Genomic DNA, 20,799 nt, shown 5'->3' on the forward strand with positions numbered 1-20,799 from the left:
TGGACCAAGAGAAGGGTACAACAGCTCCATGTAAGCCAGTGATGTCAGAGCTTTCCCATCTTGTTACCATCTACCCTGTTCCACCATGGCCCAAGGAATGAAGATCCAGAGAGGGAGAGAGAAGGAACCTTGCAGAAATGGACACATTGATGCTTCCTGGTAGGTCCCCTGGGCCTCAGCAGGGGAGAAGGAAACATTGAATAGGCTGAATATGAGATGGAGTTGTCACTTGACTGACCTGGCCTTGTGAAACCCAGAGTGATAGAATGTATGGAATGGTTGCAAGGTGATGCAGAAAATGAGGATGCAGTGGAGTGTGGGTGAAGACAGCCACTGGAGGAGGATGGAGCCAGTTCATGTTTATAGCCCTATGGTCTCAAACTTTGTGTCCCCCAGAAATTTCATATGATGAAATCCTGATTCCCATGGTTATAGCATCCATAGGTGGTGCCTTTGTGAGGTGACAGTGTGATAAGGATGGAGCCTCCTCCATGAGATGAGTGCTTTTATGTATAAGAGACACACAGACCTCCCAAGACCTTCCCCCCGTTTGAGGATACAATAAGAAGTGTGAGACCAGAAAGGACCCTGCATGACCACGCAGTGGAAATCCATTCCCATTGTTATAAGACTGTGATATTTTGTTATAGCAACCCAGAAAGGGTAAGACAGCATCCTAACAATCTTCAGATAGTTCAGTAAACCTCATGCTATTTGTACAAAGGTTTGAAGCACTGATCCTATCTGGTGTAACACTGTGACAGTTGGCTGACAGTTCATGGCTGGCTTTCATAAAGAATCCTGAGGATTCAGTCTTCTTGGTAGCAAGACCAGAACCATGAACAATTGTCTAATTCTCTGATTCTAATAACTTAACCCAGAATAATTTTCTGTGATTCTTATGCATTCTCTTAATGGTCTTCTTTGTAATGCCAGCTTCTGCTATTTGTGACTAATTTTAATAGGAGCTTCATTCTCTCAATTGTAGGGGTGGATTTTCTTTTGATTTTCAATTAAATGAAAATAAGAAATGTTAGCAAATTACCATCTTAGATTTTGACATCTCTACAGAGTCTGTGTTTATTTTTTTAAGAGGAGACCCATTTCACAGAGCATGCATGAAAAAGCTGTAAAATTCAAAGAAACTTGCTATGGGAAAGATCATTAGGACAATCTGAGAGCTGGATGGGATGGATGTGGATTTAGCACTCTTCGCTGCTTCGGCATGCCAGGATCTTGGTGTACATGTCAACTTTACGTGAATCCCGGCTCAGGCACTGGAAGAGTTTATAAATTACCGAATGACGCTTATTTTCATTACTGGACCTCAGGGATTGGGATCCTGGCCAGTACATGCGATCCTTGTCCAACTTCACTCTTGACTGGAAGAATAATCTGAATACCCAAAAGAAAATGACTTCTTATGCATTTTATTAATATTTGTTTAACTTTGTCCCTTGTCATTATCAAATTAAGATTTGGGGAACACATACGAATATAAAACTCTATGGATTTGGAGCCAGCCTATGAGAAAACAATTAGGAATCTAAAACGTAGAAACATAACTCATGTTTAGTTTTAATTTTCTCTTTTCTTCCTTCCCATTCTCATCCTCTGATTTGAGGAGAACAGAGAAAGAAGACAAGTGGACTTCGATAGCAGATGTCCTGGGATACTTTGAGGAAAATGCTGAGCTTGGAAATTCTGTTCTCTACTTCTCTTACTCTTGAAAATATTTCAACCCCCTGTGCCCAGGAAGAGGCAAGCTTTTGGTGGAATTGTGTACAATGCAGGGAAGGCTGCACATGACAAAAATTGCAGTGAAATTCTGATTCCTTCACAGTAGAATCTATCACTATGGATGACTAGGCTCCTGCTTTATGTAGTAGCAGTCTAGCATGAATCTTTTTCTTACAAAATGAGATATTTCAAATCCCCTTATGCATTACAGAGTCATCAACAAAGCAAGAAAGCCCTCTGCAGGATGCTCACCTGGCTGAATCGCTTCTCTAAGATTCTTTTAAGTTTGTTTAATTTTTTAAAATTCTCTCTGGCACTTGATAGGATAATATCTGAGAGGTCTTTCTCAAAGTGCCTGTCATGATGGGCTAGACCATACAGAGGACCATTCCAGAGGTACTGTAACATGAGTATCCATGTAGTAAGGTCTTCATTCTAAGCAAACGTAAGAAACAGTCTCATCAAAATAATCATAATTCAATGGTTTTTGTAACATTTGATCTTTGCTCAGAGCAGATGACCTAAAAGACTTTTGGTTATTCCTCTGTGTATGCAGATATTTTTGAAAGTAATAAAACTTGCAAAATTATAAAATGCAAGCTATTAGTTCACATTACACTGAATTATTGAAAATCTGGGTTATTTTAGAAATTAATTCTTTTGATGAGTTCTAATGTATAACTTGAAGTAATTTCTTTTTTCCTCTGAAATTCTAGTTAATATGCTTGATTTGTTTACAGCCACGAACTGTTTTAGTGGAAAAGAACAGAGAACTGAGTAGGATGAAATATAGCAATGCACATAAAGTGCTTAGTAAAACGTATGGCCATGTAGTAACTCTCAATAAACTTTAAATTTAAGCTTATTGAAAAATCCCTCCTCCTCCTCCTCTTTGACCTTTTCCTTTCCTTCATCATCCTCATTATTAATGAGCTTAACAGAAGAAAAGAATGTTGATATCATTAAGAAAGTTGTAGAGAGAGAAGATAGTATTTTAAGGGGGGAATGCATGTGAAAATATATTAAATAACATTAGGACGAAGGATAATGCAGGAAATCAGAAAGGAGAGATTATAATGGTGAAAATTTGGAGCTTCCATACATGATTGATGTTTGATTTGTAAACTCTATTGTCCTCAGAACAGAGGCAATTGTTGCAGCCATGAGAAGCAAAGCAATATTTTATAGGCCATTGTGGGGAAGGCTTACAAATTAAGAATAAAAGGTGACAGAGGAGTCACTGAGAATGACGAATGAAGGAGGTGTCATTGAAGTAGAAGTAGAATCAGGAGAGCCTTGAAAGGCAGACGCGCTGACTCGAGTGGTATAGTATAGGACTCCCAAATATGAGTCACTAGTAACAGGGAGTACTCAAAACTGAGGTGTGTTTCTTACATATTCATGAATTTTGCAGTCTTATAGTTTACACATGGAAGTTCCCATTCATTTCATGTTTTTGTACAGAATCATAGCTGCAATCCTGTTTATAATGCGCTGTTTGAACTAAATTTGTCTGCATGGACAAGTTATAGATCTGTTATTTATTTTGCTACTACAGATCTTTAGTCATCCCTTGGTTTCATTCATGTTTCATTAACTGCATCATATAATTTCTCTTCAATTGCTTACGGTTCTTCCACCGTTTTCTGCATGTACAGTTTCTGTTACCTCTAAAACTCTGAAGCCTGGTAAGCTACATTCTGTCTCATTTGATCTGGTAAAAAACCCAGGTGAAAGACTCATGTTCATCTGTTGGGCTTTTTCTCTTTCTTCAGCAGCATGGAGGGAATTGGTATGGCAGTCATTGGTGACACTGATATACTCCGGTGTACTCTGGGAATACTTTTCATCCTGAAAGTGATCAGGCAATTAGTTAGGGTTGTTGGGCATTCAGTAGATGAACCCATTACCAGAACATTAACATGTTTTATAGATGTGTAAGTTTTTAACGTGGGGGGGCATCACAAAATTTCAAGTCAGTCTTTTCCTACATTTTCTATATATTGTCTCTATAAAAATGATTTTACATCTTTTTCTAAGTTCAAACTTTTCCCTTCTCTATTTTATCATCATTATTATTTTTTTTTTTTTAGTATTTGAAACAAATATGATAATCTTGTACCAATACTTGTTGCTTCCCAGGTGATGGTCATGGTAAAGAACATTCCTGCCAATGCAGGAGATATAAGAAGCCCAGGTTTGACCCCTTGGTGAGGAGCATCCCTTGCACGAGGGTACAGCAGCACACTCCTGGACTCTCGCCTGGTGAACCCTATGGACAGAGGAGCCTCTTGGGCTACAGTCAGTAGGGTTGCAAAGAGTTGGACACAACTGATGTGACTTAGAATGCATGCATACACCTATATTTAACCATTTAATCTCAAGGATACTGTGGGTTAGAGCCAATATATTCCCTTATAAGGAGTAATGCAATAATGACTGACTTATCTCTGAAAATGCTCACCAAAAACTTAGTGTTCATCCCAGGTGCAGAATACAATGTTGTTTATGGTGAAAAATTGGTATGTTAGAAAAACATGGCCTAAAGTTATAGGAAATACTAAGCAATGGACTAAGAATAATAAGAGTAGAAAAATCTAGCTAGCACTTTGATAGAGAAAATCTAATCTTTAGCGGAAGTTATGAACATTTGAAGAGATTACTTGGAAGAGGTGGAAAAAAATGGACAGTCAAAAATGGAGGATGAAACAAAAACTAGTGAGCACAAAGAACTACGTGAATGTAATAGAAATCTTTATGCCGGGAGCCATTATGGGAGATCCCACCCATGACAAGGTCATGAGGAGAAGACCTGAAATGCAAGGCTGTTCAGGCTACAAGGGACCCTCCAGGTTGACCCCGGCCTCTACCCAACCCTGTATCCTCCCCCTCTTGCTGTTGTCCTTGTTCGTCCTGTTGCGGATCTTTGCGTTGCCTGCCCAGAGCTCTCCTGCTCCTCTTTCACTAAATTAAGACCGACATAGAACCCTAATTAATAAATCTCCTGGGCGCTGGTTCCCTATGAAGGGACCAGGAATGAAGGAAACGTTTCAAGTAAAAACCCTTTTGCTGGCACTCTGGCTTGTTTGGTAAATACATACTAATGCACATGACTGCTCACAATACCTTAATCATAAAGAGCATAAAGAACCTGATCACAAAAGGCCCTTATAGGCACAGAGGCCTCTGGGGGGTGAGAAAGCCCTATTAGAGAACACAAAAAATATTATTCTAAAATTGGTTATTGAATCAACATTTGATTGCTGTTATTGTGCTGAGGTTGTGCAGTAAAAACGATTGTTAATATAGTTAAGGATTTAAAAAAAATAAGAGTTTAACCCTAGTGTTGAGACAATAAGATAATTGTTAATTTTAATCAAGAGTGCTAAAACAGAGGCTGCCTCACCAGAGCCACAGAGTCTTTGTGTGGTAAACTTTTTAGATAAATTTAGCTGAGGACTTTTGCAAAAAGGCTGACGTTTGTGTGAACAGGACTGTATTTCTACTATGTTGCAACCTGCTGTACCATGAGACTGCAACTTTTCTGTTTTCTGCTAAACTCAAGGCAAAATATAACAATAAAGAATAGACTACGGAAAACAGTTTTGCCTTTTCCTAGGTCTTAAAATGTTATAGGCCCCAAGGCCAGAAGATAATGTGTAAAGATCCACTATGAAAGAAGACTCTCGTGAACAAGAAAGTATGCAGAAAACACCCTGGTTTCGTGAAAGACAAAACTGATGTGATGTTAAACTAAACTTTGTACGCTTATCTTTCACCTCCCCTTAGAAATGTACCACTTAGGGTATAAAAGCTACGATAAAAAATAAAGTGATGCCAGACCCTGCTGCACACTTCAGTCTGGTCTCTGTCTGTCTGTCTGTCTGTCTGATTGTCTGTGTGTGTCTCTCTCTCTTACTCGCTGACGCCATTCACCCTGAGGGTACCCCTGGATCCTGCTGGGGCTAGACCCTGGCACCTTTAGCACCACCTTTTACTAGCTGTCTGCTCTACTGTGTGCTCCTTGATTGTCCTAAAAGAATTAACATACAAATATCAAATACCTTCATCAGAAAGAGAATAACTGTTTCCAACTGTAAACTCCCCTTCTATTGTAGCTCGAAACTTATTCACTGCAAATCTTAAAACAATAATTTATAGCATTAAAAAAACTACCAGTATTCGTTATTATGACCAGGATTCAGCTTTGTTTAACATGTTCCATCCAGCCAGTTCACTGCAGAGCAGTTCTCATTTATTGGCTATTTACTCTGAGCCTGGAGAAGAAAGCCCAGAGAGACACTGAAGGACCAGAAAGTCAACATGCTTCCTTTTCCCCAATCCCACCTAAAACTTCTTTCTGTCAGGTAGTATTATGGTCTGAATGTGTGTTCTTCAAATTCATGTGTTAGAGCCCGAACTGCCAAAGTACTGTGTTTTGAAAAGGGTTCTGACTTTTTGGCACGCCATTGTCTATAGCCCACCAGACTCCTCTGTCCATGGGATTTCTCAGGCAAGAATACAGGAGTGGCTCGCCGTTCCCTTCTTCAGGGAATCTTCCAGACCCAGGGATAGAACCCAGGTCTTTGCCATTGCGGGCAGATTCTTTGCCATCTGAGCCACCAGCAAAGCCCATTAAGGTTAAATGAGCTCTTAGGGAGCAACACTCTTCCAATAAGTTTAGTGTCTCCATGAAGCGAAACGCCAGAGAATTTTCTCTTCTGTCTCTGTGTCTGTGTGTCCTTTCCTCTGTCTGTCTTCCCCACCCCCACCCTGTGTGAGGACTCACGGAGAAGCCATCCTGGGAAGAAAGAGTTCTTACCAGAACCTCACCTTGCTGGTGCCCTGATCTGGGACTTCTAGCCCCCAGAACTGTGAGGAAACAAATTTCTGTTGTTTATTCCACTGAGTCTATTGTATTCTTTTATGGCATTCCTAGCTGACAAATACAAAATCATTTATTTTGGAAATTTAAAAAAGAAAATGAATGAAAGGAAATTGAAAAAGTTATTGCACTTCTTAGGAATCTTTCAGATTTCACAAAACTGATCCTTTCTTCGTTTCCACATCTTATGAGCTGACGGCATCTTTAACCTAGAGGGTGTGTTATTTCAAGATTGGCTGATGCAGCCCTCTTGTTTAAAGGATAGTTTGGCCCAGTCACATACGGGAAATTACCTTCTGGGATACTTGTGGGCTAGAGTCCATGGGGTCGCTGGAGTCGGACATGACTTAGCAACTAAACCACCACCACCACAGTACTTACAAACTCATTTAACATTATTGTGGAAATGTTATGCATGTCGTGGGACAGCCTGGAGGCATGGCTAAACGCTTTTCTAAGGAACTTCAGGGTGATGCCAAACACGTCAGGACTGCAGGACGGGCATACGTTGCCTTGGCACAGGAGCAGATTTGACAGGACCAGCAGCAGGAGCAGGCAAGACTCTGCCAAATTAAAAACATGAGCCATTCTGAGATGATCTAGTCACCTGAGGGTATCAAATCCATCCTGTGGAGGGAAGCCTTCTCTTTCCCTGTTGCTCTGAGCAGGAGTTGGTGCTGTAGGAGCTGGGGTGGGGAAGAAGGAGCGCCTTCTGTGTGAATTTAGATGGATGATGATATTTGCACAGATAGATAGTTGGAGAAGTAGGTTACTCCCTACATTTTTGTATTGTCCCAGAAGTACTTCTGTGCTCTGCAAACATTTGGAACTGAGTTCTGAGCCAGAGTATTTAGGCCATTCTTTAAGACAGTTTAATCTGGGGACTCTGCAGACTCTGAGCAGCCAGGTCCTCTAGGAGTGTGTTATTTTTTCACTCTACACTGACTAGTGCTTGAATTTTAGACACTGAAATGACAAGAAGTGTACAGTTGATCTGTGTGGTTTACCATCACGCTGGGGTAAGAGTAAACACATGACTGACTGATCGCTACTATTGAGTACAGAGAGAATACTAAGAGAAAAAGGCACTGTACCTTGGATCTGCTAACTCACCTTCGTAACCCCATGCATGTCTTTGATACTTTCCCAAAAGCTTTAAAACATCTTAAATTTTGTGTTTCACAGTAACCTTGTGAGATAGCGTTCATCTTCACTATGATCATCAAGTTATGTTAATGAAGATACAATGCCTTGGAGAGGATAAATTATTTTCCCCAGGTCCCGTTATTAGCAGATGGAGGTGACTGGGCACCAACGCAGTCATCTGTTCACTTCCTGATGTCACATCACACATGCCTGTGGGCTCTCGGTCTGCATGTGTGTAACCAGGACCACATCAGGAGCTGTGATGACTCAGCTTAAAGCAAAAATTATTTTGTCTTTGACTGCAAAGCAGCAGTGACCCTAGAACACTGGTTTTATCCATTTGTTCTGCTCTGTCTATAAAACACTCACTGTTAACGTCTTTGACATTATCAGTGTGGGGGCCCGGTTCTCCTGGCTAGACTTGCTTCTAGGCAACTTGACAGCTCTTCTACTTTTATGCATCTTTAATCTTCTCATTATGTTTGTTTCTTCGAGACAGTGGCAGGTAAATCTCCAGATGGTCATCCAAGAATCTTACCTGCTCAGCACCCAGGCCCCCGTCACTGGCTCTGCAGACACGCCTGGCCTTTCCTGACTGTGACGTTTCAGGGAGAAAATCCATCTGTCTGGTCGGGAGCACATCCTGACAACCATGTGACTGAGTTTTCGAACCATCTCCAAACATCATCTCTTTGATAGGAGAACTAGACCTTCATGCCTCCATGATGTAGTGTAATATTTCAGAAATTATTCCTGGCCCTACCTTTGGCCAACAGAAGCATAAAATCATAGACTCTTGCAAGCGTGATTTTAACATTCCTTTCCTGTCCGTCCTTTGTAAGTAAGCAGAATTTAAGACTGAAGTGAGCAAGAACTGAGTTTGGACAAGAGAACTGGTAAAATAGGCATTTTATCCTCCTGAATGAGATCTGAACATGATTCTTTTTTCCAATTTACCAGAAGAGTGGTAATTAATGAAGGATAAGATATCAGCATTTCCTACATTTTCTCTAATCTTAGTTAGTTTAAAGGGCATGGTATCTAAGAATAAAATGTTTATTTAAAATTAGGTGGTGAAAATCAAAGAAGTGGTTCTCAAAAAGAAGACATATAAGTTGGAGAAATTTAGGACTATGTCTCTCATCATCTAGAGAGCTCCAGAGTGATGGGATGAGGAGGGAGGCAGAAAGGGGGATCAGGATGGGGAACACATGTAAATCCATGGCTAATTCATGTCAATATATGGCAAAAACCACTACAAAATTGTGAAGTAAAAAAATAAAAAATGAAAAAATTAAAGAGTCTCTTTCCTAAAAAAGGGAGAAAGAACTTCAAAAAATAAAATAAATAGAGAGCTTATTGTAACAGGCAAGGAGAATAACAACTTGTATAACATAGATATATTTCTGTGCATATATTTCTGTGCATGTATACGTGTGTTATGAATCAATATATGCTTAATTCCTACATGGAACTTTGGACCTTATAAAATTCATTTTTATAAGAGGCAGTAAATATAGCAGAATACCGTATATCCTAAAGTAATTGATCATTTTTTGTTAGATGACTAATGTTTTTTTTTTTTTTTTCCTGTTAAAGTGCTATTTGTGTGTTTGCTTTGGTAGCAAATATATTAAAAAAATTGAAGTAACACTGAGAAGATTAGCATGGCTCCTGCCCAAGGATGACACACAAATGTATGAAACCTTCCATATTTTTCTCTAACAACTTCGAGGGGTGCGATGGGAAGCAAGGTGGGAAGGAGGTTCAAGAGCGAGGGGACATAGGTAAACCTATGGCTGACTGATGTTGATGTTTGGCCAAAAGCAGTACAATATTGTAAAGGAATTACCCTTCAATTAAAGACCAATAAATTTAATTATTAAAACTGTCATTGGGGATCATATAACAGGTTCAGATATCCATTGTATGACTAAAGAGGATCCGAATGGAAACTGAAGGTGTCAATTATCATTGATTAGTGCTTCATTAACTTTATAGTTGAATGAGAAAAGTAAACTAACAAATATTATAACCTGTGATTCAGCATCATAGCAAGCTATGATCCTTGTCTGCGTTTGCTTTTAGGTGGTATAGTGCCCAAACTTTGAAACTGAGGCTGTTTCCAGAAGCGCACATTCATGTGTCCTGCCTAGGGTTTCTGTTCCTGATGCTAGAGGCTTCTGTTCGCTGATCCACTAGATCCGAAAATATCTCTCCTGAGCATTCTCTGGTTCTATCATGTGCACAAGTCTTTCTATTTTGGTGTCTAATTTGATTCTCTTATTCTTTTGATCAGACTACCAAGTCTCTTTATGATGTATTTTTCAGACCCTTTTGTGCTTTGATTTTTCTGATGCTCATTAGTGTATTTGCTTCCACGTCTACCTCTCTGAGTAGTTTTCAGTATCTACATATACCTTATTCGCTTACTGTCTGGATTTTGGCGTTCAGCATCAGCATATTTTATGAACTTCATTTTCCTTCTGGTGAAATTTCTGGTATACAGCTTAAGCTGGTTGGCTCCCATCAGGCTTGTTCGTGTTATCTCCAAAAAATTACAGAACTCTGCTTTTGTCTAGTCAAATCTGCCCTCCTTTTGATACCATTGCTAATTTTCTGTGATTTCACTGCCTCATAACTTTGTCTTTCTCAATCTACTCTAACTTGAGTACTGTTTGGTATTACAATTTTATTTTATTTTGTTTATTTTAATTGGAGGCTAATTACTTTACAATATTGTATTGGTTTTGCCATACCTTGACATGAATCTGACATGGGTGTACATGTGTTCCCCATCCTGAACTCCACTCCCATCTCCCTCCCCTTCCCATCCTTCTGAGTCATCCCTGTGCACCAGCCCCGAGCACCCTGGATCATGCAATGAACCTGGACTGGTGATTCGTGTCACATGTGATAATATACATGTTTCAATGTCATTCTCCCAAGTCAGCCCACCCTCGCCCTTTCCCACAGAGTCCAAAAGACTTCTGCACATCTGTGTGTCTTTTGCTGTCTTGCATACAGGGTTATCGTTACCATCTTTATAAAATAAATATATATGAGTTAGTATACTGCATTGGTGTTTTTCTTTCTGGCTTACCTCACTCTGTATAATAGGCTCCAGTTTCATCCACCTCATTAGAACTGATTCAAATCCTTTCTTTTTAATGGCTGAGTAATATTCCATTGTGTATATGTACCACAGCTTTCTCATCCATTCGTCTGCTGATGGGCATCTAGGTTGCTTCCATGTCCTGCCTATTATAAATAGTGCTGCAATGAACATTGGGGTACATGTGTCTCTTTCAATTCTGGTTTCCTTCTGTGTGTATGCCCAGCACTGGGATTGCTCAGTCATATGGCAGTATATTTCCAGTTTTTTAAGGAGTCTCCACCCTGTTCTCCATCATGGCTGTATTACTATTTTAAATAAATATCAACCTGGTACCAGAGAATTAAAGGGAATAAAATTACAATAGTATTAATAATACAGTCTCCCAAATTATAATACAGTAATGCTCCCAGTTTTAAATGACTTTCTACCCATGTATTATTGAGGTTCCCTACTTACTCCTTACTAGGTGTTTCAATTTTGAAATAGAATGTAGAAAATAATGGAATGGAAAATTCTGAAAAATCACCTTGGATTTTAGATGCCTCAAGATTAAGTATGCAATTATTAGTGTTTGATAGTTAGTAGGGCTATTCGTAGCACACATAGCTCAGTGTAGGGTGGTTGCTATTGAGTGAAGGATGTATACTGTGAACTGTAATCACCAAACAGGTGACTGGAAATAAAGAAAGCAATGCCAGGAAGACACAGCCTTTAGTTCTAGAAGGAAAACTTACAGTGTCTCTCATCTACAGTCTAATCTTCAGATTTTTCAAAACACTCTTCGTTTGCTCATTTAATAATTTGAGTTGTTCGATAATTTTTTTTCTACTGAGTTGCATGAGTCTATTATGTAAACTTGATATCAAGCCCTTACCAAATATGTGATCTGCAAATTTATTTTTCATTCCATGGGTTGCATTTACTTTTATTGATGGCTTCTTTTACTATGCAGAAAGTTTTGAGTTTTGAGTTTGATGTGGTCTCACTAGTTTATTTTTGCAGCTCTTGCCTTTGCTTTTGATGACTGACTTGTTTGAGCTGCTTGTATTTTGGAAAGCGATCCTTTATCAGTTATTTTATTTGCTATTATCATCTCCCATTCTTACCAAAAGTCATAGACTGGCTGAATGGATACAAAAACAAGACCCATATATATGCTGTCTACAAGAGACCCACTTCAGTCCTAGAGACATATACAGACTGAAAGTGAGAGGATGGAAAAAGATATTCCATGTAAATGGAAATTTAAAAAAAGCTGGATTGGCAAGTCTCATATCAAAAAATAATAGACCTTAAAATGAACACTGTTATAAGAGATAAAGAAGGACACTACCAAATGATCAAGGGTCAGTCCAAGAAAAAGACAAAACAATTTTAAATATTTATGTAGCCAACATAGGAGTACCTCAATATATGAGGTAAACACTAACTGACACAAAAGGGGAAATTGACAGTAACACAATAATAGTAGGCCATGTCAACTCTGCACCTGTACAAATGGGCAGATCAACAAAACAGAAAATCATTAAGGAAACATAAGACTAAAAGGAAGTATTAGAGCAAACAGACCTAATTGATATGTTCAGCACATTCCATCCAAATGCAGAGTACACTTTCTTCTCAAGTGCACATGGAACATTTTCCTCATCTTGGGTCACAATTCAAACCTCAGTACATTTAAGGAAATTGAAATTATATCAAGCATTTTTTTTTACCTCAACACTATGAGACTATATATAGATTATAGAAAAAAAATATTTAAAGAACACAAGCACATGGAGATTCAACAAAACACTTCTAAATAATAAACAGGCTACTGAAGAAATAAGGGAAATCAAAACATTCCAAGAAACAAAGAACAATGATTTTGCCATACATTGACAGGAATCCACCATGGGTGTACATGTGTTCCCCATCCTGAAACCCCTTCCCATCTCCCTCCCGATCCCATCCTTCTGGGTCATCCCTGTGCATCAGCCCCAAGCACTCTGGATCATGCAATGAACCTGGACTGGTGATTCGTGTCACATGTGATAATATACATGTTTCAATGTCATTCTCCCAAGTCAGCCCACCCTCGCCCTTTCCCACAGAGTCCAAAAGACTTCTATACAACTGTGTGTCTTTTGCTGTCTCACATACAGGTTTGTCGTTACCATCTTTATAAAATAAATATATATGAGTTAGTATACTGCATTGGTGTTTTTCTTTCTGGCTTACCTCACTCTGTATAATAGGTTCCAGTTTCATCCACCTCATTAGAACTGATTCAAATCTTTTCTTTTTAACGGCGGAGTAATATTCCATTGTGTATATGTACCACAGCTTTCTCATCCATTCATCTGCTGATGGGCATCTAGGTTGCTTCCATGTCCTGCTTATTATAAACAGTGTTGCAATGAACATTGGGGTACACGTGTCTCTTTCAGTTCTGGTTTCCTCGGTGTGTATGCCCAGCACTGGGATTGCTCAGTCATATGGCAGTATATTTCCAGTTTTTTAAGGAATCTCCACCCTGTTCTCCATCATGGCTGTATTACTATTTTAAATAAATATCAACCTAGTATACCAGAGAATTAAAGGGAATAAAATTACAATAGTATTAGTAATAATACAGTCTTCCAAATTATAATCCAGTAATGACTTTCTACCCATGTATTACTGAGGTCCCCTACTTACTCCTTACTAGGTGTTTCAATTTTGAAATAGAATGTAGAAAATAATGGAGTAGAAAATTCTGAAAATCACCTTGGATTTTAGAAGCTTCAAGATTAAGTATGCAATTATTAGTTTTTGATAGTAGGGCTAACTATCTACCCATGTTTTAATGACTTTCTACCCATGTATTACTGAGGTTCCCTACTTACTCCTTACTAGGTGTTTCAATTTTGAAATAGAATGTAGAAAATAATGGAGTGGAAAATTCTGAAAATCACCTTGGATTTGAGATGCCTCAAGATTAAGTATGTAATTATTAGTTTTTGATAGTTAGTAGGGCTATTCGTAGCACATATAGCTCAGTGTAGGGTGATTTCTACTGAGTGAAGGATGTATACTGTGAACTGTAATCACCAAACAGGTGACTGGAAATAAAGAAAGCAATGCCAGGAAGACAGAGGCTTTTGTTCTGGAAGGAAAAACTTACAGTGTCTCTCATCAACAGTCTAATATTCAGGTTTTTCAAAACACTTATTCTTCCATTGCTCATTTAATAATTTGAGTTGTTTGATCTTTTTTTCTACTGAGTTGCATGAGTCTCTTATATAAACTTGATATGAAGCACTTGCCAAATAAGTGATTTGCAAATAGTTTTTTTTTTCATTCCATAGGTTTCCATTTAATTTTATTGATGGCTTCTTTTACTATGCACAAGGTTTTGAGTTTGATATGGTCTCACTAGTTTATTTTTGCAGCTCTTGCCTTTGCTTTTGATGACTGACTTGTTTGAGCTGCTTGTATTTTGGAAAGCGATCCTTTATCAGTTTTTTTATTTGCTATTATCATCTCCCATTCTTAAAAAAAGACACAGACTGGCTGAATGGATACAAAAACAAGACCCATATATATGCTGTCTACAAGAGACCCACTTCAGTCCTAGAGACATATACAGACTGAAAGTGAGAGGATGGAAAAAGATATTCCATGTAAATAGAAATAAAAAGAAAGCCGGATTGGCAATTCTCATATCAGAAAAAATAGACCTTAAAATAAAAACTATTATAAGAGATAAAGGACACTACCAAATGATCAAGGGTCAGTCCAAGAAAAAGACAAAACAATTTTAAATATTTATGCAGCCAACATAGGAGTACCTCAACATATGAGGTAAACACTAACTGACACAAAAGAGGAAATTGACAGTAACACAGTAATAGTAGGGCACGTCAACACTGCACCTGTACCAATGGGCAGATCAACAAAACAGAAAATCATTAAGGAAACATAAGACTAAAAGGAAGTATTAGAGCAAACAGACCTAACTGATGTCTTCAGCACTTTCCATACAAACATAGAATACACTTTCTTCTCAAGTGCACATGGAACATTTTCCTCATTGTGGGTCACAAATCAAACCTCAGTAAATTTAAAAAAATTGAAATTATATCAAGCATTTTCTCTGACCACACCACTATGAGACTAGATATAGATTATAGGGGAAAAGAAAAAAAAACCTTTAAAGAACACAAGCACATGGAGATTCAACAACACACTTCTAAATAATAAACAGGCTACTGAAGAAATAAGGGAAATCAAAACATTCCTAGAAAAAGAGAACAATGAAAACATGATGATCTAAAATCTATAGGATGCAACAAAAGCAGTTCTGAGAGGGAAATTTACAGTAATACAAATCCTACCACAAGAAACGCATTGCATAGACAACCTAACTTTGTATATCTTTAGCTTTTTTTAAATTCTATTATCAGTATCTTAAAGGTTTTGTATAAAATCTTTCAACACCTTGCTTAAGTTTATTTCTAAGTGTTTCATCTTTTTGTGATGCAGTAGTAAATGTGCTTGTTTACTTTATTCAACTTTCTGATAGTTCATTATTGATATATAGGTAGACAACAGAGTTTTGTATATTGGAATATAGTAGACATAATGTATGCTACATCTTTAAAGAATAGATATTTTCCCACAATTAAGACATATAGATGGTCAAGAGGTATATGACAAGATGCTTAGCATCGTTAATAATCAAAGGAAATGCAGATCAAAAGCACAAGAGATATCACCTCATACCTGTTTGAATGGCTAGTACCAAAAATATAAAAAATGACAGATCTTGATGAGGATGTGGAGAAAAAGGAGTGCTTATGCACTGTTGGTAGGGATGTATACCGGTGCAAGTCCCATGGAAAAATACTATGGACGTTCCTCAAGAAATTTAAAAGAGAACTGTTATGTGATCCATTATCCCACTTCTGGATATACAGTCAAAGGAAATGAAATCATTTTCTCAAAGAGAGATCTGTATCCCCATGTTAATTGCAGCATTATTCACAGTAGCCTTGATATAGGAACAACCTGAGTATCTTTCAACAGGTGAATGGGTTAAAACAATGTGATGTAACATATATAGGTAAATATTATTTAGCCATTAGAAAAATAAAGAAATCCCTCCATTTATGACAACATGGATGAAACTGGAGGGCATTACACTAGGTAAACTAAGTCAGAGAAAGAAAAATACAATATGATCTCAATTGTAAGGAATCTCAAAAAAAAAAAAAGAAAAAAAAAATCCCTGAGAGAGTGGACATCATCGGGTGGCATACTGACTCAACGGACATGAGTTTGTGTAAGCTCTAGAAGTCAGAGATGGACAGCGAAGCCTAGTGTGCCACAGTCCATGGGGTCGCAAAGAGTCAAACACCACTGATGGCTGACTCAACTGAAGAGAGTGAAACTTACCTGTGTTCTCCTCAAAAAGAAAAAGTTAAACATGTGTGGTGATGGCAATGTTACTTAATAGAAAGGGAAACTCATTTCTAATACATGCACAAATGGGGGTGGACCATATGGCGGAGGGGTAGGTAGAAGTGGGTACACCTCTCTCCACCGATGCATCAGTTCAGTTCAGTTCAGTCATTCAGTCGTGTCCGACTCTTTGCAACCCCATGAATCGCAGCACGCCAGACCTCCCTGTCCATCACAAACTCCTGGAGTTTACTCAAACTCATGCTCATCAGGTGGATGCATCAAGAACATTTAAAGATACAGCAGTTCTCACAGAAGACCAGGTGAATTCTGACAGGACTCCATGACTACTGAGAAGGAATATCCGAATCCATACAGAACTCGGTAGGACAAAGGAAAGAAGGGACGAGGACGAAGGGGAAAGAAGGAGGAGAGCACGTGGGACCAGCCCGCACCTGGGGCTGAGGGAGCTGAAGGGCAGGGGAGAGATCCTCCCATCCATGGCCATCCACTGGAATGGGGGAGTCATTTGAAGCTGTTGGGGAGTGAACTAACTAACCTGTGACCGTCTGAACAGAGTGAGAACCACACAGACAAGCCATGATGCTGCCTTTCATACCTCGGACAGGGTTGTAAGTCCACTGGTGTCCACGGAAGCTGGGAGCTGGAGTCATGGGACTGAGGAATGATCCCAGGGTGAGGAGTACTGTTGACCGTGGGGAGTCAGCCGGATGGGATGGGATGGAGGAAATCTGCTGCATCCAATGCTTCTTAAGGAAAGCCACGAGGCCATAAAAGTAGGGTTCAATTGCCTGTGGAGTAGAGCTATCTCTTTCTCCATGAGGGTACCTGTAGGTTGAGCAATAGAGAAAGACTTCAGTGAGGGTGGTCCTTGAGTGTCTGATGCATTAAGCAATGGAGGATTTTGAATGTCTATATACCATACCCTACCCTATTCTCTGTCTAAATTGTGACTTTTAGCATCGTAATATTTTTATGAATTTAAATTTCTCCTGGTAGAGTTTGTGGTTTACAAATTAAGCTAATTCCTCACATCTGGCTCATTCTTGGTGTTTCAAGAAACTTCGAGAACCTTCCTTCCTTTCAAGGCAATACTGCCCTTTACTATCATTGCTGACTTCCCATACTTTCACTTCTTTCCTAATATATTCTATGTCTTTCTCTATTCACTATAACTTTAGTAGTATGTGTCCCTATGTTGCTATTAATATTCTGATAAATTATTAACCTGATGCAGTGGAGAATCAAAAGCACTGTAGTTAAACACTAGTAATCAATAACCCCCAAATTATAATCCATTAATGCTCCCATTTAAAACTGATTTTCTATCTATATATTTTGAGGAATCTTAACTAATTTTCGTTACTAGGTGGCTCAATTTTGAAAAGAAATATAGAAAACAATGGAGTGGTCAACTCTGGAAATTACCTTCCTTTTGATATGCCTCATTAGTAAGTATGCAAATATTAGTTTTGCTTTGTTATTTTCCCCCAGTGAGGCTGTCCTTAGTACATATTATAGCTCACTGTGGGGTGATTTCTAATGACTGAAGAATGTACACTCTGAACTGTAATTTTCAAACAAGTGAGTGGAAATGAAGTAAGTAATGCCAGGAAGGCATAGGCTTTTGTGGTTCTAGCAGGAAAACCTTGCTGTGTCTCTCATCTACAGTCTAATCTTCAGATTTATTGAAACTCTTACTTTTCTTTCTTTTCTTTCTTTTTTTTTTTTTTTTTGAAACTCTTACTTTTCTTATGCTCCAATAAAAATTTGGATTATTTGTTGTTTTTGCTCCTTGAGTTGTATGTTTCATGTATTATTGAATATTAAGCCTTTGTGAAATATATGATTTGGAAATATCTTCTGTCAATCTGTAAATTGCCATTTGATTTTGTTGATTTTCCTTTCTTTGGAGTTTGATGTGGTCCCACATGTTTGTTTTTGCAGTTGTTGCCTTTGCTTTTAGTGTGAAACCCAAAAACTCATTGCAACGACTGATGGCAAGAAGATTACCTCAATGTTTTCTTCTACGGGTTTAATCGCTTAAAGTCTTAAATTCAACTTTTTAATCCCTTTTTAGTTGATTTCTGTGTATGGTAAAAGATAGGGGCACAGTTTCATTTTTTCATAGGACTATCCAGTTTTCCCAGTGCCATTTTTGAAAAGCTTGTCCTTTCTCCACTGGATAGTCTTGGCTCCTTTATCATAAGCTAACTGACAATATATGGGTATACGTTTCTTTCTGGCTTTGTTTTTCTGCTCTGTTGATCTGTGTGTCTGTTTTCATGCCAGTCAATAAATATGAAACATGTTTCCTTTTGTGTCTTTTAAACATTTCTTTAATGAGTGTCTTCAATATTTTCATATGTAGATCTTTCAACATCGTGCTTAAATTTACTTCTACGTATTTTTGATGCAATTATAAATGGAATTATTTGTATTTCTGTCATTTATTTTTGTGTATGGATAGGTACCTGAGTTTTATATATTCAAATACAGTATACACAATGCATTCTATTTTTTAATAGCATAGACAATTTTCCCCCCAAATAAGACATACAGAATGCCCAAGAAGTATATGACAAGATGCTCAACATCACTATCAGGGAAGTGCAAATCAAAAGTACAGCACATACCACCTCACTCCTGTTTAAATGGCTTTTATCAAAAAGTAAGAAATCAGTGTGATTGAGGATGTGTAGAAAATGGAGGTTTTAATGGATTATTGGTAGGAATGTATATTGGTGCAATTCCCATGGAATACCTTTAGGAAGTTTCTCACGAAATTTCACACTTCTGGATATATATTCATTTCTGAATATATATTCAAAGGAAATGAAATAATTATCTCAAAGAGAAATCTGTACTCCCATATTCACTGCATCAGTATTGACAGTAGCTTGCTGCTGCTGCTACAGCTGCTAAGTCATTTAGTCGTGTTCGACTCTGTGCAACCCCATGGACGGCAGCCCACCAGGCTCCCCCTTCCCTGGGATTCTCCAGGCAAGAACACTAGAGTGGGTTTCCATCTCCTTCTCCAATGCATGAAAATGAAAAGCGAAAGTGAAAGTGAAGTCGTGTCCGACTCCTAGCAACCCCATGGACTGCAGCCTACCAGGTTCCTCTGTCCATGGGATTTTCCAGGCAAGAGTACTGGAGTGGGTTGCCATTTCCTCCTCCATCACAGTAGCCCAGAAACAACCTATTATAGGAACAATCTAAATATCTGTCAGCAGGTGAAGAGATTAAAACAATGTGATGTGATATATATATATATATATATGAATTTTATTTAGCCATTAAGAAAGAAACACATTTTTCCATTAGTGGCAGCATGGAGGGCCTAATGCAAAGTGAAACAAGTTAGAGAAAGACAGATACAGTATAATCTCAAATGTAAGGAATCTTCATATCAATGTATGACAAAACCCACTGAAATGTTGTGAAGTAATTAGCCTCCAACTAATAAAAAAATTAAAAAAAATAAAAAAATAAAAAAAATAAAAAAATGTGGAACTCAGAAATGGAGTAGGAAAGTGATTGCCAGGGCTTGGAGAGTGGAGAAAATAGGAACAGATTTGGAAAAATTTATACATTTTAACATATGAGAATTATAAGGTCTGAGGATCTAATGTGTAGCATGATGACTATAACTGATAAAATTGTGTTGTATAATGGTGCTGTCTGAGAGAGTGGACTGGTCAAGGCTACTCATTGGAAAAGACCCTGATGCTGGGAGGGATTGGGGGCAGGAGGAGAAGGGGACCACAGAGGATGAGATGGCTGGATCGCATCACCGACTCAATGGGCTTGAGTTGAGTAAACTCCGGGAGTTTGTGATGGACAAGGAGGCCTGGCATGCTGCGTTTCATGGGGTGGCAAAGAGTCAGACATGACTGAGCGACTGAAATGAACGGGACTGAAGAGAGTGGAACTTACCTGTGTTCTCTTCAAAAAATAAAAGGTAAACATGTCAGATGATAGCTATGTTACTTAAGTTAATAGAAAGGGAAAAATCTTTTCTAATACATATGTAAATGAGGGTCAGCACTATGGCAGAGGGGTGGGTAGAAATGGCAAGTATACTGGAGTGGGTTGCCATTTCCTCCTCCAGAGAAGTTTTCCGACCCAGGGATTGAAACACCACCTATCTCTCCTGAATCACAGGCAGATTCTTTAGCTGCTGAGCCATCAGGGAAGTCCTAGCAAAACTACCATATGTCCTAGAAATTCTACTATTGGGCATATACCCTGAGAAAACCATGATTCAAATAGACATGTGTACCTCAAAATTCACTGCAGCAGTTTTTACAATAGCCAGGACATGGAAGCAATGTAGACATGCACTGAGAGAGGAATGGATACAGAAGTTGTGGTACATCTATACAACGGAATTTTAATTAACCTTAAAAAGAAGCGAATTTGGGTCACTTGAGCTGAGGCGGATGAACCTACAGCCTGTTGT

At 38.5% G+C, this 20,799-nt stretch overlaps 1 non-coding gene and 1 pseudogene across 1 annotated transcript; one reads left to right on the forward strand and one right to left on the reverse strand.

Moving 5' to 3' along the window:
* Positions 1-1,202: 1,202 nt before the first annotated feature.
* On the reverse strand, positions 1,203-16,987 carry LOC122697826 (annotated as a pseudogene).
* Positions 9,385-9,490, forward strand: LOC122697878. Its single transcript, XR_006342210.1, has one exon. It is a non-coding gene; the product is annotated as a U6 spliceosomal RNA (small nuclear RNA).
* Positions 16,988-20,799: the final 3,812 nt, after the last annotated feature.

The sequence above is a fragment of the Cervus elaphus genome, chromosome 7 (assembly GCF_910594005.1).
Source record: "Cervus elaphus chromosome 7, mCerEla1.1, whole genome shotgun sequence".
Classification (NCBI taxonomy): Eukaryota; Metazoa; Chordata; class Mammalia; order Artiodactyla; family Cervidae; genus Cervus; species Cervus elaphus.